Source organism: Bos taurus, chromosome 13 (assembly GCF_002263795.3).
Source record: "Bos taurus isolate L1 Dominette 01449 registration number 42190680 breed Hereford chromosome 13, ARS-UCD2.0, whole genome shotgun sequence".
NCBI classification, from domain to species: Eukaryota; Metazoa; Chordata; class Mammalia; order Artiodactyla; family Bovidae; genus Bos; species Bos taurus.
Window position 1 is genome coordinate 82,695,074 of NC_037340.1, and position 22,178 is coordinate 82,717,251.

The following is a 22,178-nucleotide window of genomic DNA, read 5'->3' on the forward strand; positions in this document are numbered from 1 at the left end:
GTAACTCAGCCAGCGCTCCCCTCACTTTCCCTTCATCAGCCACTTTCATTATATCTTTTTTATTGGGATGGTTTCTTTGGTTCACTGATAATTGGAATACTGGCCCTCTTTGCTGGTCTATAAATTTGGCAGTTGCTGCATTTATGGCTGTGTCAGTCTGACACAGTATTTCAGCCCTGAGAACTGCAGCATGAGTTGATTTGTCGAGGGAAGGCAAACATTCAGAATATCATTCATGATCTGGGACAGAGGCAGATCTGTGATTTAACTATTGCTTCAGGATATCAGTTGATGGGGTCAATTTGGTATGTATGGGAGAAATAAGTATCTCGGGGCTATTTTTGTAGAAGCCTATATTGAAAAAAGAAATCTGTGGACCTCAAAAAATAGTGGACTTGGGTTTAATCCTGTCTTTTGTTACTTCATGTGCAATTCACCAGGTACTTACTGGATTACTTAAATGTAAAGAATATTTAATATTCTCTATGTGTCTGATGTAATTTTGGTCTCTTTTATTTTTCCTTAAATTTTTAGTTGCTAATTTATTGGTCAAATATTCAGAAAGTGAGCTTCACCTTGAGGCTAAGGTCAGTCAGGCTTGGGAATCAGGCAGCTCCATTTAAGCCCAGCACCACCTCTTCTAGCTGATGACCATGGGGAGGAGCTTTTAAATTCTCAGAACCACGATGTCTTCTCTGCAGTACAGTGACATAGAGTATAATGCCCGCCTCATGGTTCTGTCGGGAGGACAGAGATCACATCCATCAGTGCTCTTTGAATGCAAACTACCCTTGTTTCCTGGGTTTCCCGAGTGTTTCGGTGATAAAGAACCCACCTGCCAATGCAGGAGATGCAAGAGATACGGGTTCGATCCCAGGATGGGGAAGATCCCCTGGAGGAGGAAATGGCAACACTCCGGTATTCTTGCCTGGAAAACTCCATTGACAGAGGAGCCAGCGGACTTCAGCCCCTGGGGTCACAAAGAGTCAGACACGACTAGCAGCTCAGCACTACGCCTCCGGGTTACCCGTTCCAGACCACAGCTGAGGCGTGTGGGGCCACCGGGCAGGGTTCTGGGAAACCGTCCAAGAAAGTGTTCACCTGCTCACCTGAAATAGACTCAATCCAACTGCACGACAGCCGTGGATAGTGAAAGCCACACGGCCCTTTCAGTGATTCTCCATGCCTAGCCGTGACCTTAAAACTCAGATTGAAGTGGCTATGGTTGTAATGGGAACAGCATATTCTGGCTGGACAAGAACCATCCCAGATCTTCCTCTCTGGTAAAGAGCCTTCACATGGTCATCCTGCCTTTGCTAAGGTGTTGTACATTCTTAATTGATCTGATAGAAGTTAAAGATCAATAGACCACTGGACACATGAATATGCTGTTGACCAGAGAGGGTGAATTCATATGTTTTTGCTTGATTTTTTTTCCATTAAATTCCTATTCTCAGAGAAAATAAATCATTACCAAAGAGGTTCAAAACACTCACTTATTTTTTTAAATTTTATTTTATTTTTAAACTTTACAATATTGTATTGGTTCTGCCATATATCGAAATGAATCCGCCACAGGCATACATGTGTTCCCCATCCTGAACCCTCCTCCCTCCTCCCTCCCCATACCATCCCTCTGGGTCATCCCAGTGCACCAGACCCAAGCATCCAGTATCGTGCATCGAATCTGGACTGGTGACTTGTTTCATATATGATATTATATGTATTTCAATGCCATTCTCCCAAATCATCCCACCCTCTCCCTCTCCCACAGAGTCCAAAAGACTGTTCTATACATCAGTGTCTCTTTTGCTGTCTCGTATACAGGGTTATCGTTACCATCTTTCTAAATTCCATATATATGCATTAGTATACTGTATTGGTGTTTTTCCTTCTGGCTTACTTCACTTTGTATAATAGGTTCCAGTTTCATCCACCTCATTAGAACTGATTCAAATGTATTCTTTTTAATGGCTAATACTCCATTGTGTATATGTACCACAGCTTTCTTATCCATTCATCTGATGATGGACATCTAGGTTGCTTCCATGTCCTGGCTATTATAAACAGTGCTGCGATGAACTTTGGGGTACATGTGTCTATTTCAATTCTGGTTTCCTCAGTGTGTATGCCCAGCAGTGGGATTGCTGGATCATAAGGCAGTTCTATTTCCAGTTTTTTAAGGAATCTCCACACTGTTCTCCGTAGTGGCTGTACTAGTTTGCATTCCCACCAACAGTGTAAGAGGGTTCCCTTTTCTCCACATCCTCTCCAGCATTTATTACTTGTAGACTTTTGGATCGCAGCCATTCTGACTGGTGTGAAATGGTACCTCATAGTGGTTTTGATTTGCATTTCTCTGATAATGAGTGATGTTGAGCATCTTTTCATGTGTTTGTTAGCCATCTGTATGTCTTCTTTGGAGAAATGTCTATTTAGTTCTTTGGCCCATTTTTTGATTGGGTCATTTATTTTTCTGGAATTGAGCTGTAGGAGTTGCTTGTATATTTTTGAGATTAGTTGTTTGTCAGTTGCTTCATTTGCTATTATTTTCTCCCATTCTGAAGGCTGTCTTTTCACCTTGCTTATAGTTTCCTGTGTTGTGCAGAAGCTTTGAAGTTTAATTAGGTCCCATTTGTTTATTTTTGCTTTTATTTCCAATATTCTGGGAGGTGGGTCATAAAGGATCCTGCTGTGATGTATGTCAGAGAGTGTTTTGCCTATGTTCTCCTCTAAGAGTTTTATAGTTTCTGGTCTTATATTTAGATCTTTAATCCATTTTGAGTTTATTTTTGTGTATGGTGTTAGAAAGTGGTCTACTTTCATTCTTTTACAAGTGGTTGACGAGTTTTCCCAGCACCACTTGTTAAAGAGATTGTCTTTAATCCATTGTATATTCTTGCCTCCTTTGTCAAAGATAAGGTGTCCATATGTGCGTGGATTTATCTCTGGGCTTTCTATTTTGTTCCATTGATCTACATTTCTGTCTTTGTGCCAGTACCATACTGTCTTGATGACTGTGGCTTTGTAGTAGACCCTGAAGTCAGGCAGGTTGATTCTTCCAGTTCCATTCTTCTTTCTCAAGATAGCTTTGGCTATTCGAGGTTTTTTGTATTTCCATACAAATTGTGAAATTATTTGTTCTAGCTCTGTGAAGAATACCGTTAGTAGCTTGATAGGGATTGCATTGAATCTATAAATTGCTTTGGGTAGTATACTCATTTTTACTATATTGATTCTTCCAATCCATGAACATGGTATATTTCTCCATCTGTTAGTGTCCTCTTTGACTTCTTTCACCAGTGTTTTATAGTTTTCTATATATAGGTCTTTAGTTTCTTTAGGTAGATATATTCCTAAGTATTTTATTCTTTTAGTTGCAATGGTGAATGGAATTGTTTCCTTAATTTCTCTTTCTGTTTTCTCATTATTAGTGTATAGGAATGCAGGGGATTTCTGTGTGTTGATTTTATATCCTGCAACTTTATTATAATCATTGATTAGTTCTAGTAATTTTCTGGTGGAGTCTTTAGGGTTTTCTATGTAGAGGATCATGTCATCTGCAAACAGCAAAACACTCACTTATAATAAGGTGCTTCTTTTTTATTTTTGCAACTTGCTGTATTTATCCATCCCTGCATCCATTGTCTATCTATCCACCCAGGAAACATTGCTTAAGGCACTGTTCTGGGTGTAGCGACCTAGGAATGGGCAACGCTTGGGCTGCGTTCTCCTGTATCTCACTATTAAGGACTGTTTGCAGATGAACTCATCTACCTGATGTAATGTGATACGTAAGGTACAGGTAAAGGATGCTCCAAGAACACAGAAGAGGGTCTGCCCCCTCTGCTTGGGGCGGTAGGAAAGAAGAGCACAGGATGTGAAGACTGGCTCGTATTATAAAAGGTGGAATAGAGGACAAGGACAATCCGGCGATAAATCCCAGGACAGGGAGCTGGCACTGAGCTTCATCCCCTCCTCTGCCTCTCTCGGACTGAAACTTACACCTGAACTTGTCTGCCCATGCGTGCCTGCTCGGTCATGGCTGACTCTTGTGACCCCATGGACTGTAGCCTGCCAGGCTCCCCTGTCCACGGTGATTCTCCAGGCAAGAATACTGGAGTGGGCTGCCATGCCCTCCTCCAGGGGATCTTCCTGACACAGGGATCAAGGCTACATCTTTTGCATCTCTTGCGCTGGCAGGCAGATTCTTAACCACTGAGCTGCCTGGGAAGCCTGTCTTCCTTTAGCACATTATTCTCTCATCTGTGCAATGGAGACACAGTGTATACAGAATCTCAACTCAGAATCCCCTATGTGGAGCTTTAAAAAAAAAATAGCTGCTGGAACCCTGTCTCAGATGTGTTATTGATCCATTCATAAATTCAGCCTATTTCTTTATTTAAAAAAAAAAAGATTTTGTATTGGGGCATTGCTGCTTAACAGTGTTGCGATAGTTTGAGGTGGACAGGAGGGTCTCAGCCACACATACACATGCATTCATTCCCCCCACCCCCCGCAACTCCCATCCAGGCTGCCCCGTAACATCGCACAGAGTCCCCGTGCTGTGCATTAAGTCCTCACTTACTCATTTTAAACCGAGCAGTGTGTGCATGTTGATACCAAACCCCTTCGTTATTCCTCTCCCAGATTCTTCCCTCTCCCAGCGACTGTAAGTCTGCTCTCCGAGTCTGTTTATATTTCATAAGTTCATTTGTGTCCTTTCTTTTATATTCTGTATATAACCGATGTCATACAATATGTCTCCTTCTCTGTCTGACGTAGTTCACTCAGTATGACAACCTCTGGGCCCACCCATGTTGCTGCAGATGGCATTATTTCATTCATTTTAGTGGCTGAGTGATATTCCCTTGTATGTATGTACCACATCTTCTTTATCCATTCCTTCGATAGACATTTAGGTGCTTCCACATCTTGGCTTCAGCCTGTTTCTTGAGCTCACATTTATGAAGCACCTGGATGTACCAGATGCTGTGCTAGGAATCGGGGAGCAGAATTTAAATGTCCTTGAGAGGATATTAGGGCAGACAAACAGAAGTAATCACTATAAGAAAAAGAAAATAAATATTCAATTGAGAGTTTATAATAGTATCCACCAGCTTATTAAGAGGGCAGATTCCTGGAGGCAGTGAAAGGTGAACTGGGGGGTCAAGGATGAGGCAGAAGAGGAGCAAGTTAATTAGGCAAAAGGGGGAGACCGTGCCCAGAAAGAAATTGCATATGCAAAAGTCCTGTGAAGTCAGACTCTTGGTATGTAAGGCCAACAGAGCATTTTGAACTCTGAAGGTGATCTGGATGTTCATTCAGGGTTCAGAAGCTCTTGCTGACCCTCAATGCTCACTTTCACAGGGCTGTGGTGTGTGCGCAATAAAAAGAGGCTTTCAAGCCTTTGAAAAGTAAAAAATGCTTTACACAGAGTGTTGTGTATACAATAGCCTTCAAAGATCATCAAATAAGAGTTGTACTCAGGGTATTAAAACAGATGAGCCCTTGATATGGTCATAAATTTAGAAGATTACTCATATTTCACACCAAGATCGACATTTCCTGTCCCTTTAGACATAGTGATATGACTCCTACACTATTTATCGACAGCTTCTCCATTTTCCATTTAAGAGGTCTTGTACCTCAATGTGAACGCTAATGGTGTGTAAGGATTGATGTTTATGAGAGTGAGGCAGAATGCCAGGTGAGTAGGACAAGCCTGGGAGTGAAGGGGAAAGTTCTGACTACTTGCCAAAAGAAACGGGAACTTACTCTGTAATGACCTGAATGGGAAAAAAATCTAAAAAAGAATAGATATATGTATTCATATAGCTGATTCACTTTGCTGTACAGCAGAAAGTAAGGCAACATTATAAAGCAACTATACTCCAATAAAAACTAATTAAAAAAAAAGAAATAGGAACTTGTAGGCACGGTTGGACATCTTGTTGAAAGAAATACATTCACTCATCTGGGGGCACACTACTGTGTGAAATAGATGATGGATATTCCCTACTAATTAAAACAAGGAAATTTGAACAAGTAAGCATTTGGCAGCTCAATAGAGGTGTGGTTTTCACTGCCATAGTTAGACCTCTAACTTAAATGCACAATAAGCAAACTAACCACTATCCTGCCCTCAGTCACTATAACACCAAACTGTATAGCTAGACGTTTACAGAAAAATGTGAAGTTGTTCAGTCGTGTCCGACTCTTAGCGACCCCATGGACTTCAGCCCACCAGGCTCCTCCATCCATGGGATTTTCCAGGCAAGAGTACTGGAGTGGGGTGCCATTGCCTTCTGAGCTAATATCATAAAGGGATATTCAAAGTCCTGAGGAGCTCAAATGAAATGACAGAAATGCCAGCCTTAGGTTAAGGAGATACACAGTAACCACAGGCCCTGCTATTTCCAGGAGTGGGACATTCTGCACCTGATAGAAATCAGACAAGTGAATGGAGGTAACGAAGCAAACAAAGGGCTCCAGGGACAAGTCACTCAGGCGCAGGGCTGTGATAGAACGGGACCTGGAGTCCCACACAGGGAAGGGGGTGCTGCTTGATTTGTGACTGTGGATGAGTAGCTCAGCCCGTCAGTGCCTGCGTTCTCTCACACGCTACCCGGGGGTAGTAGCTGCGATGACGATTAAGTGAGACATTGATGTTAAAATGTTTGGCACATGAACAGAAGAGTTCCAAGTAATGTATGGAGATGTCCCCTCCCTCTGATCCCCACCAGGGAGGCAGAGCATGACTTACTGCCCATTCCCCGTCTAGACTGTCTAGAGTGACTTCTCTGCAGAGGATGCAGTACAGAAAGCAGGGCCTTTAAAGGAGCTGACAAACAGGACGTCAGCCAACAGGGATCCATCACGTAGATAACTAAGTAATATGTCCCCGTGATGGGACAGGATAAGGAGGACACTTGCCCTCTGTGGTCTTCTCTCCATGTCTAAACTCAGTGCAAGCACAAGAGCAACAGCAAACAAACCCAGACTGAGGGGATTCTACAAAGCAGCTCATGAAAGGGAGAAAGAAAGAAAGATGGTGCTAAATCGTGTCTGACTCTCGCGATGCCATGAACTGTAGCCCGCCAGGCTCCTCTGTCCATGGACTTCTCCAGACAAGAATACTGGAGTGGGTAGCCATTCCCTTAGCCAGGGGAACTTCCCGACCCAGGAGTTGAACTCAGGTCTCCTGCATGGCAGGCAGATGCTTTACCGACTAAGCTACACTGTAAAACTGTAATGAGCATCAAATATAAGGAATGTGGGAGTCATTGTCACATGGTATCTGGCTGGGATCCTTACAAAAGAAAGGATGGAAGGAGGAGGATCTAAATTAAATACTCAGGTCCAAATCCAAATAAATAGAATGCACTTAATAATAAATGTAACAATATTGGTTCATTAGTTGTGACAAATGTACCATAATAACGTAAGATATTAACAACAGAGGGAAATAGATGTGGCGTACATGGAACTCTCTGTATTCTCTGAAAAGTTTCTGTAAATCTAAAGCTGTTCTAAGATTTTAAACGTCTATTTTAAAAGGCATTGGCACGACACTAAGAACACAGTGAGAGCTCAGTACTGGGCTCTGTCTCCACTTCCGCTTCCTTCTCCTCCCTTCAACAGTTTGTACAGTTTGAAACCTTGACTTAATCAGTGTTCAGAGGCCATGTCTCTACATAAATGGGTCTAATTTCACATACATGTACATGTGTGTGAAACATGTATATGTTTCTCAAACCTAGTGCATATGTAAATATATAAGGTATGAAGATTCTGCTTGAAAATACAATGGCTTATAAATTAAACTCATGTTATTGTCTCACAATATAAGAAGTCTAGATAAAAAGTAGATATCAGAATGTCCTGGAAGTCAGCATCGTCGTTAAATATCCAGGTCTTTGTATCGTTTGAGTTTTCCATCTTCAGAACACAGATGATGTCATTTCTCTGACACCCAGTGATACCTGCTTAATCAAACTTTCCAAATAATAGGAGTGTCTATGTAAAAAATCACAACATATCTAGAAAAAAACAGAAGCCTTCTAGAATAAGTGGGTTTGGTGAGGGCAAAGGATGCATGATAAATATATGAAAAAAAACCACTGTTACACTAGCAGCAAGCATGCACGCACTGAATTATAATAACTTGCCTTATGATTGTTGAAAAATCAAACTATAAATATAACACAACGTGTTTAGGACGTGTAGACTGGAAACTACAACAGGCTGATGAAAACAGTCGGAGATGAGGCTGGAGAGGCCCACTGCGCAAGCGCGCTGGAAGGCCTGGCTGAGGAAGTGAGCGCCCTCTAGGTCACAGGCTCAATCAGACTCCTATCAGAGTCTCAGCAAGATTTTCTGTAAACGGAGACAAAATCATTCTAATTTGTATGGAAAGGCAAAGGCATTAGAATAGCTAAAAGACCCTTAGAAAAGGAAGGTGAAATGAATCAGCCTACCTGATTTTAAGAGTTGTTCTATAGCTATAGTAACCAAGGCTGTCGGGGGATTGGCGAAAATACAAAAGTCTAGAGAATAGATCATAGGACAGAGTAGACAGACTGATCAGTGTAACAGAACAGGTTCCAGCACCTACACATTCCCAAGTGATTTTGAACAAAAGTACAAAGCCAATTCAGTGAAGAAAAATCACCTTTTCATGCAAATACGATGCTAGAGTAATGGAATATCCACAGGCAAAAAATAAACAAAAATAAACTTCTACTCAAGCCACATACCTTATACAGAAATTAACTCAGAACAGATCCTAGTTGTAAATGTAAAACTTGAAACCATAAAATTCTCAGGGAAAAAAGAGAGGTCTTCAGGATATAGAACTAGGCAAAAAACATGTTAGACTTCACACTGAAGACACAGTCCATAAAAGGAAAATCAATACATTGGACCTCACCTAAATTAAAAAAAAAAAAGCTTTTGTTCTTGAAAAATGTCTGTTAGAGGATGAAAAGCCAAGCACCAGACTGGAAGAAAATATTTGCAAACTCTGTACCTGATGGAAGTTGAAGAATATAATGAGTATTCAAAATTCCACATTAAAAAAATCTATTTAGAAAATGGACAAAAGACATAGACATTTTACCGAAGAGGACAAATGAAGAGCAAAGAAGCATGTGTAAAGGTTTTTTTATATTATTAACCATAAAACATAAGTCAAAAGCCACAGTGTGCTGTCACCACACACATAGTGTAATGGCTAAAATTAAAAAAAGAAAGAAAGAAAAAAAACAGTGACCAAAGCAAATGCTGGCAAAGATGCCAGGAAACTGGATGAATTGTATGTTGCTGCTGGGATTTCTTAAATAATTAAATATTTGACTGCCATACAACCCAACAGTTGCACCTCTGATTATTTATCCCAGAGAAAAGAAAAAAATATCTATGTTCACACAGGAACCCGCACATAAACATTTATAGCATCTTGATTCATAAGAGCCCCAAACAGAAGCCCAGATGTCCTTAATTGGGTGAACAGTTAAGTAAACCGGAACATCCATGAAAAACTGCTACTCAACAGCAAAAAGGAGTGAGCTGTTGGCATACATACCACCTAGATGAATTTTCAGAGAAAAGTGACAAGTGAAAAACGCCAGTACTGATGGGATGTATTGTGGGATTTCAATTGCGTATTAGTCTTGAAACAAACAGAAAGTTATAGAAGTAGAAGACAGGCTAGCGGCTTCCAGGAGCCATGGATGGTTTGGGAAGGAAGTGATGTGGCCATATGAGCAGCAGGAGTTATTCTAGGGCCTGGAAACCTGTTCCAGATCTTAACTGCACCCACGCCAGCATCCTGACTGAGATGCTGGGAAGATGGTCCTCAGAGTACGATGGGAGTTACGTCCCGATAAACCCATCACAAGTTGAAGTACATATCCATAAGTGGAAAACCACCGAACACATCTGACCTACCAAACATCATAGCGTAGTCTCACCTACCTTAAACGTGCTCGGAACACTTACATTAGCCTAGAGTTAGGCAAAATCATCCAACATAAGGCCTATTTTATAATAAAATGTTGACTATCTCAAGTCAGTCATTGAATACTGTACTGAAAGTGAAATCCAGAATGGATGGAAACATCCAGGTGTTTGACCTTGTGACCCCTTGGCTGCCTGAAAGCTGCAGCCCACTTCTGCTGCCTAGCGAGCGGGCGTGGTTCCACATACAGTGAGTCCAGGAGAAGGTGGACATCCAAAATTGGAAGTACAGCTTCTAACAGGTGTGCGTTGGTTTGCACCATTGTAAACCGGGTTTAATCCCTGAACTGAGAAGATGCCCTGGAGGAGGAAATGGCAACCCAGCTCAGTATTCTTGCCTGGAGAATTCCATGGACAGAGGAGACTGGCAGGTTACAGTCCATGGGGTTGCAGAGTCAGACACAACTGGAGTGACTTAGCGAAGCAGAAGTCGAGGATGATCTCTACAACACTTCTGCAAGATGTAGTCCCTGGAAAAACTGGGGAAAGAGCACAGGAGATAATCTGTGTATTATTCTTACAACCGTGTGCAAATCTACAAGGATCTCAAATAAACAGTTGGTTTAAAAATCATCATACTAGCCTGGGTCTTAGTACGTCATCTGTGCAGTGAAATTCCATCTGCTGGCGTTTGTCATCATTTATTTATAGTTGTTTCGGCACCGTAAGATCCTGCAGGGGTCCAGTATGTTTATGTGTATGATTTCTCTGTACAAGATTATAAGAGAGCCAAGCGTGGAAGACCCGTGACAGTCGCTGACTTTTTGGTAAAGGTTGGGAGATTCTCATCTTCCTGTCAGTCTCAGGCGCAGTGTCAACCTCATTGGCAGAAGGACTTCCATGGGCATGGACTTTACTTTTTAATTAATTATTACTGGAATACAGTTGCTTTGCAATGTTGTGTTAGTTTCTGCTGTGTAGCAAAGTGAATCAGATAGCTATACATCCCCCCTCTTTTCCAGCTCCTATTCCCCATTCCCCGATAGGTCATTACCCAGTGTCGAGTAGAGTCGCCTCTGCTATGCGGTCGGTTCTCGCTAGCTGCCCGTGTGATTCATGGTAGTGTATGTGTGGTGTATACATGCCTACTAATCCCCCCTCTCCTCGGCATCCGTGTATTTGTTCTCTATGCTGTGTCTCCATTTCTGCTTTGCAGATAAGCTCATCTATACCATTTTCCCCTAGATCCCACAGATACGCATTATACACAGTATTTGTTCTTCTTGTTCTAACTTACTTCACTCTGTATGAGTCTCTGGGTGCACCCATGTCTCTGCGAATGGCAAAGTTCCATTCCTTTTAGTGGCCGAGTAATGTTCCGTTGTCCATCTACACCGCATCTTCTCTATCCGTTCCTCTGCTGATGGACGTTAGGCTGCCTCCTAATGCTCCTGCTGTGCACAGTGCTGCAGCAGACACTGGGGTGCGCGTGTCATGCTGTTGGCGGGAATGTAGCTTGGTGCAGCCACTACGGAGAACAGTGTGGAGCTTCCTTAAGCGGCTAAAGATAGAGCTTCCACGTGACCCAGAATTCTCACTCCTGGGCGTATCCCCAGAGAAAACCATAAACTTATGGGTGCTTGCAGAGAGCTCATGATCACCCCCTTGAAGCAGAATGACCTTTCACAGCTTTCCCGAGATAGACGGAGATACAGATGATATAGATGGAGGCATCGATGATAATTTCCAGTTAATTTATTAATGATGTGTGGACTTTAACTCTTTTTTGCTGAGAGATAGCCTGGAAGACTCAGTGATTAGCAGCAGAGACCCGTCTGGGTCCCGCGTGACTGCCTGGCCCTGGGCGAGCTGGTCCTCATTTAGGACACAGGACAGAAGCAAAGGTGACTTCAGAGAGCTCACATGGGCACTGAATGAGCCAGTATTTGTAAAGTGTGTGGAACAGTGCTCTGATGGCTTTTAAAGTAAATTCGCTCTGAAGTTCTGTAGTTTCTCCTGAAACTGCAGTTTATGAAATGCAAATAATTTCACTCTCTTACTCTTTTGTGACTTCTAGGCTGATACACTTACAGATTTATATGCCTAGTTGTAAATGATCACAAAGAATTTGAATACTTTTGTAAGAAAAAAAATGAAGTTAAAATAATACATCCTTTAAAACATGCGATTTTTGAATGCTTCAATTTGTCAAAATGTTGTTCATTTAAACATTTAGCAATTTTGTTTTGTCTTTCTCGTTTCAATCCACATGTTTCAAGATGAAACCCTGCAGGCTATATTTTATCATAATTATTTTGTCAGTGTCAAGAATGCAGATGCATGGATTTGGTTTGTTTGTTGGGCATTAACCCACTGTGTGCCAGGACAGCCATATACTTGCACCACATTTTGGACAGATAAACTCCCTGAGGTATATCAATCAAAACATCAACTGTATTGCATTTAACCAGGGAAATCGGATAAGGATATCTGAAACATACATATAGCTCTCGATATAACATTAGTGCTGCGATATGCTGAACAGCATAATTAATAACCAGAAAATTTGGACCCCTTTACTCTCAGCTTAGAACAATGTCATTTCTCAGAGTGACAGCAGAATGGATGCTTAAAGATAATAAATTCATTAATCTTTCCCTTGTAACATTTCCAAGGAATAATGAGATATGAGTAAGTGACTCAGAAAGATAAAAAGAACTCACCACCAGATGTCTCCACTTTGTAAGGCAATTTAAAAAAAACTAAAATAAAACAAGAGATTCAAAAGGAGGGCTGATTCCGGGCAGTGGTTCTTGACTGGTGGAGGTTTTGCATCTCCAGGTGACAGCGGCCAATGCTGGAGACATTTTTGATCGTCGCAGCTAGAGTAAGGGGTGTCACTGGTGTCTAGCGGGCAGCAGCCATGGAGGCAGCCAAATGTATGTGTGTATCTTGCAATGCACAGAACAGCCTCCTCACAAAGAATCCAGTCATCCATCCTAAGAGGTCAGCGGCATAAGGCTTCCCTGGTGGCTCAGATGCCAAAGAGTCTGCCTGCAATGTGGGAGACCAGGGTTCAGTCCCCAGGTCGGGAAGATCCCTTGAAGAGGGAAATGGTAACCCACTCCAGTGCCCTTGTCTGGGAAATCCCATGGATGGAGGAACCTGGCTGGCTGGTGTCCATGGGGTTGCAAAGAGTCAGACACAACTGAGCAACTCACACACACACGGAGGTTGGAAGCCCTTTCCAGGGCATTTGGTTTGCTTGGTTGGCAATATAACTTACTGAGCCAACCCAGTTTTTTGTTTTTTGTTTTTTTCCTTTTCTTCAGGTTGAATAGTAAAAGGTAAGACAAATGGACATGAGGCTGAACACTTTTCTTCCAACCTTCAGCAGAAATCTCTGTTACAGGCTCTCTTTTTTTTGGATTACTTTAAAATAAATTCTTTTTTTTAAATTTTTATTGGCGTTTAGTTGATTTACAATGTGGTGTTAGTTTCAGGTATAGAGCAAAGTGAATCATATATATATATATATATATATATATATACACACACACATATATGTATGTCAATGTATGTGTGTGTCTATGTATGTATACATATATATGTGTCTCCATTCTTTTCAGATTCTTTTCCTATAGATGTTACTACAGAATACTGAAGAGTTCCTCATACTACACAGTAGGTCCTCGCTAGTTGTGCTTTATGCACAGTAATGTGTGTATGTTAATCCCAGTCTCCTAATTTCTTCCCAGTGTGCTTCGCGGCACCACTTCCGCTAGCGGGACGTGAAAGCAACCGGAACGCCCGTTGGCAGAGGGAGGGGTAAAGAACGTGTAGCACACGTGTGCGACGCAGTATGACTCGGCCAAAGAATGAAGTATTCTTTACCACAGCATTTCCTCTTGACTTCGTCCTCTTTGGGAGGCGACGTCTCACGGACATCGCCAAGATCCTTCCCATCTTTATGAGCCCAGTGTTACAGTGTGACGCGTACAGCGTCCGCCCGATGCACCGTGCCGTGCGCCGTCTACCAGGACACCGGTCTAGGAGGAGCATGAGGAGCTCCCGTTAGAGAGCGTGTGTTTCGGAATCAGTCAGTCCTGGACTGAAGGGAAGGCTGTGGCGTTAGCAAGCGGGGAAGGTATAGTGCAACGGGCGACGTAGATTGTCAGGAAGAAAACTGAGATGTGAACAGCGTTTAGAAGGAAGATTTCAAGTAAGAATACACAATTAAGTGATCCGAGCGTAAAGACAGTGGCCGGCCTTCTCAGTCAGAAATGCCTATGAATTCCTCCTTGGGGGAAAAAAACCTCGTCTTGATCATCCAGACGTTTAAGATTTTAATGTAAATAACTAACTTCAAACAGAGGACAGGCAGAGGACTGGTTGGGGCCGAGTGCGGAGTGTATATACACACGTGCATACATATTCAACATTAACATTCGTATACATGTGTGTGATTAACATATATAAACACGTGTGTTTACTCAGATATAAGTACCAATCACTGATAAACAAGTACAGAAGTAATGTTCAGGGTATACAGATAGTAAACCTGGAAAAGCAAAAATGCTGTAGTGAATAACAAGGTAGCAGGAAGTGTGGAAAAAAGAATTGCAGTTTCTTATTCATTCAACTGAGTAAATTAAAAACCCTAGGTTAAAAAAATGACTCCTGACTTTTAATATTATTTATATTCTCTCTAAATTTTAGGGATATTGGGAAGATGCTTTTTTGGAGCAGAATCATTTATTTGCCTTTTAGTAATTTTTATTTATTTTGTCAGTTTATTTATGTTAAGTTTAACAAAGTATTTAATTTTTTAAATTTAAAGTCCCCTATAAAATAACATTTCCCTAGAGTATGTCTCTTTTTTCTCTTCTCTCTCTCGGTATCTGTCCACTCGCACATTTATCCTTGCAGATTTGTAGGAAGATCCCTGGGATGATGTTCAGGCAAGGTTGTGTGTGTGCACGCATAGTCATTACAGTCTTATCTGACTCTGCGACCCCATGGACTGTAGCCCGCCGGGCTCCTCTGTCCATGGGATTCTCCAGGCAAGAATGTTGAAATGGGTTGCCATGCCCTCCTCCAGGGGATCTTCCCGACCCAGGGGTCGAACTCGTGTCTCTTATGTCTCCTGTGCTGGCAGGCGGGTTCTTTCCCAGTAGTGCCACCTGGGAAGTTCTTAGACAAAGTTGCTTATGCTATTTTTATATGGTTGGATTTAGAGCCAATTTAAAGCTTTATGTTTTTCTTTTTATTCAATTAGTTTTTATAATATTATTTTAGCAAAAACGAACACTGACACTTTTTCTGGAAGTTTTACCTCAGTTTTGTTGGCACATAGCTAGGACGCATTACATCACTGGTGTGCACTGGACTTTATTCAGCGCCGCGTGTGGAAGTCTGCTTCTTGTGTATTTACTTGGCTGTGCTGGGTCTTCGTGGCTGCGTGCGGGCTTCCGCTTGCTGTGGGGAGCGGGGCTCCTCTGTGCTGTGGGGTGCGGGCTGTGCCCCTGCGGTGGCTTCTCTTGCTGGGGAGCACACGCTCCAGGGCGGGCAGGCGCGGCAGTTGTGCACGGCCTTAGCTGCCCTGAGGCCTGTGGCTCTTCCCAGGCCAGGCATCCGGCCTGTGCTCCCCGTACTGGCAGGACGAGTCTTATCCACTGTGCCACCAGGGAAGTCCAAAACAAGCTTTGCTTTTTAAATAAGTAAAGCTTTTTAAATACAGTAAAGCTGTTTTTCTTTAGTGCACAGTTCTGTGAATGTTGATATATATGTAGATCTGTGTCGGTCAGTTCAGCCACTCAGTCATGTCCGACTCTATGTGACCCCATGGACCGCAACACACCAGACCTCCCTGTGCATCACCAACTTGAGAACCTTGCTCAAACTCATGTCCATAGAGTCAGGGATGCCATCCAACCGTCTCATCCTCTCTTGTGTCCCTCTCCTCCTGCTTTCACTCTTTCCCAGCATCACGGTCATTTCAGATGAGTCAGCTCTTCACATCAGGTGGCCAAAATATTGGAGTTTCAACTTCAGCATCAGTCCTTCAAATGAATGTTCAGGACTGATCTCCTTTAGGATGGACTGGTTGGATCTCCTTGCAGTCCAAGGGACTCTCAAGAGTCTTCTCCAACACCACAGTTCAAAAGCATCAATTCTTCAGCGCTCAGCTTTCTTTATGGTCCAAGTCTCATATCCATACATTACCACTGGAAAAACCATAGCCTTGACTAGATGGACCTTTGTTGGCAAAGTAATGTCTCTGCTTTTTAATATGCTATCTATGTTGGTCATAACTTATCTTCCAAGGAGCAAGCGTCTTTTAATTTCATGGCTGCAATCACCATCTGCAGTGATTTTGGAGCCAAAATAAATAAAGTCTCTCACTGCTTCCATAGTTTCCCTGTCTCTTTGCCATGAACCAGATGCCATGATCTTAGTTTTCTGAATGTTGAGCTTTAAGCCAACTGTTTCACTTTCCTTTTTCACTTTCATCAAGAGGCTCTTCTTTGCTTTCTGCCATAAGGGTGGTGTCATCTGCACATCTGAGGTTACTGATACTTCTTTGGGCAATCTTGATTCCAGCTTGTGCTTCTTCCAGCCCAGCGTTTCTCATGATGTACTCTGCATAGAAGTTAAATAAGCAGGGTGACATTATACAGCCTTGATATCCTCCTTTCCCGATTTGGAACCAGTCTGTTGTTCCATGTCCAGCTCTAACTATTGCTTCTTGACCTGCGTACAGATTTCTCAGGCTGCAGGTCAGGTGGTCTGGTATTCCCATCTCTTGAAGAATTTTCCACAGCTTATTGTGATCCACACAGTCAAAGGCTTTGGCATAGTCAATAAAGCAGAAGTAGATGTTTTTCTGGAGCTCTCTTGCTTTTTTGATGATCCAGCAGATGTTGTCAATTTGATCTCTGGTTCCTCTGCCTTTTCTAAAACCAGCTTGAACATCTGGAATTTCACAGTTCACATACTGTTAAAGCCTGGCTTTTATAATTTTGAGCTTTACTTTGCTAGTGTGTGAGATGAGTGCAATTGTGCGGTAGTTTGAGCATTCTTTGGCATTGCCTTTCTTTGGGATTAAAATGAAAACAGACCTTTCCAGTCCTGTGGCCACTGCTGAGTTTTCCAAATTTGCTGGCATATTGAGTGCAGAACTTCCACAGCATCATCTTTTAGGATTTGAAATAATTCAACTGGAATTCTATCACCTCTACTAGCTTTGTTCATAGTGATGCTTCCTAAGGCCCACTTGACTTCAGCTTCCAGGATGTCTGGCTCTAGGTGAGTGATCACACCATTGTGGAGTTTCCTCAGATTCATGTCCATCAAATCAGTGATGCCATCCAACCATCTCATCCTCTGTCATCCCCTTCTCCTCCTGCCTTCAATCTTTCCCAGCATCAGGGTCTTTTCAAATGAGTCCATTCTTTGCATCAGGTGGCCGAAGTATTGGAGTTTCGGCTTCAGCATCAGTCCTTCCAGTGAGTATTCAGGATTGATCTCCTTTAGGATGGACTGGTTGGATCTGCTTGCAGCCCAGGCGACTCTGAAGAGATGTAATACAAGAACCTGCCTCATTCTATCCCTAAGCCCTTTTAGCTACTGATCTGTTCTTTGTCACTATGGTTTTGTATTTTTGCCTGTTAAATAGAATTACATAGTGTTTAATCAGTGTTCTCTGGAGAACAGAACCAGTAGGATGTATATATATATCATAAGGAATTGGCGCATGTGATTATCGAGGCTGAGAGTTTAAGTAATCCAAGAGCTGCAGTTGGCAAGCTGGAGGTCTAGGAGAGTCAATGGCACAGTTCCAATCAGAAAGTAGGGAAAACAAGTGAGCTCGTTTACCAAACAGAAACAGGCTCACTGACCTAGCAAACAAACTTCGGTTGCCAAAGGGGAAAGGGTTAAATTAGGAGTTTGGGATTAGTAGATACAAACTACTATATATAAAATAAATGACACAGCCCTACTGTACAGCACAAGGAGCTATGTTCAGTACTCTATGTTCAGCTATACAGGAAAAGAATATATGCGTGTGTGTGTGTGTGTGTGTGTGTGTATATGTAATTGAATCACTTTGCTTTACACCGGGAAGTAGACAACACTGTATATCAACTGTACTTCAATTTAAAACACTTTTCTTGCAAAGGGAAGAAAAGACCACCATGTTAGGGAGGGCAGTCCGCTTCTGAATGTTGAGACGCTGTTCCCACCCTCAAGCCGGACCTTTGCCTTGAAGTCCTCTTTTGGAGGCTGAGGCCAAAACTCACTTCCAGGCTTTGGGCTCTAGTATTACAAGTCCTAGATACACCTAAGGGCAAATGCGTGCATATATATTTGTATAAAGTCATACGTATGTATATAAACATGCTAACAGTATGGATGTGACATTGGTATTTTCAATCCGTTTATGGCTGTGTGCGCTTTCCACCAGTACTGCACACTCTTCGGGTCCTTAAGTGGCCACTGCGTGTGTCCTGTCCGGGCTCTCCAGCTGCGTTCAGTGAGAGAGACCCACGGAGCCTACTTACAGCGCCTCACCGAACTGGAGCCCTGTCACTTCTCAGAAAGGTCTTGAACACAGAGAGGACAACACACTAAAGCAGTTAACTCTGAGTAGCTGTACTACGAGGGATCTGTTTCTTCCTTATACTCTGTATATTTTGCTTTAAAAAGTTAAATATCCCAAGAGGAGAAAAGTTTTTCCATAGATCACTGTATGTAGAGACAGGGAAGACTTGTGTAATTCATCGAAAAGACGAACTTGAGAAGAGAAAGCCCCTGGGAAACAGAGAACCCAAACCTTCTACCTTCCTGCTCGTCTCCTCTGGACTCAATCCAAACAGCTCGCTGTTGGTCAGCAGCCCAGGCAACCAGCTGCTCTCCGTCACTTTGGCCTTGTCACAACTAAGAGGAAATACAGAATCACAGGAAAGCGACTCAGAACCAGAGTCAAAGGAAACCATGAGTGTAAATACGCTTTATTAAGCTTCACCCGTCACGAAGGAACAGAACAAAACTGGCAGACTCTGGGGTGATTGAGTGGCAGCAGACTTTACGCTGAGCTCAGTCGTTTCTCTTGGCTCTTAAATGTTGTCACGTATTGCTGTGCACTTCTTCTTGCCTCTAAATGAACTTCCCTAGCTCCCTTTAGATTCATTTATTATGCAGTGAGATGCTACTTAAAAAGAATTCTTTGGGAGAGGTGACTAATATACTTGCACAGACCAGCTTTTGTGCTAACTGGGTTTATTTGTCTGTGTCAATGCAAACTCACAAAGGGATACTCGAGAGAAAGGGCACACCTACAGATAGGGTGCCTCCTAACAACGTCCCTGTGTATTACAAATGAAATCCGCATACTGCCTAAGGCAAAGTTTTTAGCCACTAAGTGTGGGGCATAACTATCAAAAGCCTTCTTTCTTAAGGACTCAGTTTATACTGAGTATAAAATAACACGAAGGGATATGTCCAATTTTTACACATTTTATTTTGTATCGGAATATAGTCAATTAACAATGTGATAGTTTCAAGTGGACAGCAGAATGACTCAGCCATACATATTCATGTATCCATTCTTCCCTAAACTCCCTTCTCATCCAGGCTGCCACAGAATATGTCCATTTTAATTGGGAATTTTTTTTTTTTAAAGATACGGTTGTCCCTTTTTGGTTAATGACTGTATAGCATCCGAGTTAACTTGATACCTGTGGAATCCTCTTCCCAGTGAAACAGCTGTGACTGACTCCCAAGCATAAAATCCTTCATTGAATGGTGATTGCCCCTATGGACCCGTGAGAGTTTCTTCCTAAAGGGCCACTGATGGTCCAGAATGAGCTAAGGATACTAGGAACAGTGGAAGGAGGCTCTCAAAAGATGGATTTTTTCCAATTTAACATATCTGTCATCTGCAGAATAATGCCCTCCTATAGGTGCCCACTTCATAATCCCCAGAACCCTGTGATTGTGATACTTACATGGCGAAAAGAACTTTGCAGGTGGAATGGAATTAAAAACAGCCATAAAAACAAACAAAGTTGAGTCAGCTGTAGTGAGGTGGATGAACCTAGAGTCTGTCATCCAGAGTGAAGTAAGTCAGAAAGAGAAAAACAAATATGTCTATTAATGGATAAATATGGAATCTAGAAACAATGGCACTGAATAGAAACACAGGAATAGAAACAGATGTAGAGACAGACTTGCAGACACAGCAGGGGAAGGAGGGAGTGGGACGGACTGAGGGTGACACTGACAGGGACGCCCCCTGTGTACGGAGCTGCTGTTTCCATCCGGGAGCTCAGCGCCAAACTCTGTGACAGCCTGGAGCTGTGGGATGGGCGGGCGTGGGAGGGGGCCCGAGAGGGAGTGGACGTATGTCTCCTTATAGCTGATTCACTGCATTGCAAACTGATTATCCTCTAATCGATATATATATTAAAAAGGCACTAAGACCAGGAAACTGGCCTGGATTATCCAGGTGAGTCCAGTGTAATCAGTCGAATTCTTAGAAGTGAAAAATCTCTCTCGGTTTTGGCCAAAGGGAGGCAATTGACCGAAGGAGTCAGAGATGTGATGTGGAAAAGACTCGCTTCATCTCTCTCGCTTGAAGGTGAAGAGGGGCCACGAGCCGGTGGATGTAAGGAGCCTCTGGAAGCTGGGAAGGTGAGGAAGCAGTCCTCATAGTAGAGCTTGCGGAAAGGAAGGCGGCCCTGCCAACATCATCTTCATCCCAGTGAGACCCATGTCTGATCTCTGATCTGCAGAATTATTTGATAATAAACCTGAGTTACATTAAGCCACGAAAGTGATGGAAATTTTTATGGCAACAACCAAAAACTAATGCAATATTCTTCTTCTTTTTTTGTGTGAGATCATGACTTTAGCATTTTTTTTAATTTCAAATTTTCTTTTTTCTATGAAATAATAGAAAACGGTACTGTGTGTGTGAGGGGGTTTATTGTCTTACTTTCCAAAATAAAGTGCAATCATCTTTTTATTAGTCCTCTAATCTCTCTCTGCTGTTCCCTCTACTCGCCATCTCTCCCTCTCCTCTTTCTTTCCTCTCTTTTTTTAAAAACCACTATTTGGAGGATAATTGCTTCAGGATGCTGTGTTGGTTTCTGCCGTAAGTACAGTAAGGTGACCCAGCACAGCGGCCCCGCCTCCCCTCCCCCGCCCCGTCCCACATCCGGGTTATCCGGGTTCTTACAGAGCCTGCGGAGCCCCTGCGCCCTGTGGCAGCTCCGGATCCTGTTTGCCACGTGGTGACGTGAATGCGGGCTTCCCTGGGGCTCGGTGCTAAAGACTCCTCTTCCCAAGGCAGGAGATGCAGGTTCGATCCTTAGTTTGGGAAGATCCCCTGGAGAAGGAGAGGGCAGCCCTCTTCAGTGTTCTTGCCTGGGAAATCCATGAATGGAGGAGCCTGGCGGGCCACTGTCCATGGGGTTGCGGAGAGTCGGACACATCTGAGCAGCTAGACAGTAACAACAGTGTCTATATTTCAGCGCTCCTCTCTCAACTCGTCCCACCCTCTCCTTCCCCTGCTGTGCCCACAAGTCCACTCTGTATCTGTGCCTCTTCCTGCCCTGCAAGTAATTCCATCGGTACCATTTTTCTAGAGTCCGTGTATACGCGTTAGTGTATGATATTTCTCTCCCTGACTTACTTCACTCTGTGTAACAGGCTCTAGAGTCGTCCGCCTCAGAAGCTGTCACGGACCCTAACTGCTTTCATACTAAGGACACAGGCATTGTCCACGCGTGCATTTCTCGGATCAACCTTCTGACCCTGTCCAACTCTCCGCCCCATCCCCCCTCCCCTGACTGTCTGTCCTCTGCCATGCGCTGTCCTCAGCGGCTCAGTTGTGTCTGACTTTGTGACCGCATTGACTGCAGTCCTCCAGGCTCCTCTGCCCATGGGATTCTCCAGGCAGGAATACTGGAGTGGGTTGCCATGCTCTCCTCCATGGGATCTTCCTGACTCAGGGATCGAACCCAGGTCTCCCACATTGCAGGCGGATTCTTTACCAGCTGAACCACCTGGGAAACCCAAGAACACTGGAGTGAGTAGCCTATCCCTTCTCCAGGGGATCTTTATGACCCAGGAATTAAACTGGGGTCTTCTGTATTGCAGGTGGATCTCAAAGTTACTAGGAATCACAATTCCTCTTGTAAGTCCATGCACCC

The 22,178-nt window shown here is 43.1% G+C and overlaps 2 long non-coding RNA genes across 2 annotated transcripts; one reads left to right on the top strand and one right to left on the bottom strand.

Annotated features, from left to right (window-relative positions):
* Positions 1–20,002: 20,002 nt before the first annotated feature.
* LOC112449389 (uncharacterized) lies at positions 20,003–20,788 on the top strand. The gene is made up of 2 exons (XR_003037963.2): positions 20,003–20,083; positions 20,534–20,788. It is a non-coding gene; the product is annotated as an uncharacterized lncRNA (long non-coding RNA).
* Positions 20,661–21,800, bottom strand: LOC132346993 (uncharacterized). The gene is made up of 3 exons (XR_009497072.1): positions 21,659–21,800; positions 21,203–21,466; positions 20,661–20,750 (listed from the first exon to the last, which is right to left on the bottom strand). It is a non-coding gene; the product is annotated as an uncharacterized lncRNA (long non-coding RNA).
* Positions 21,801–22,178: the final 378 nt, after the last annotated feature.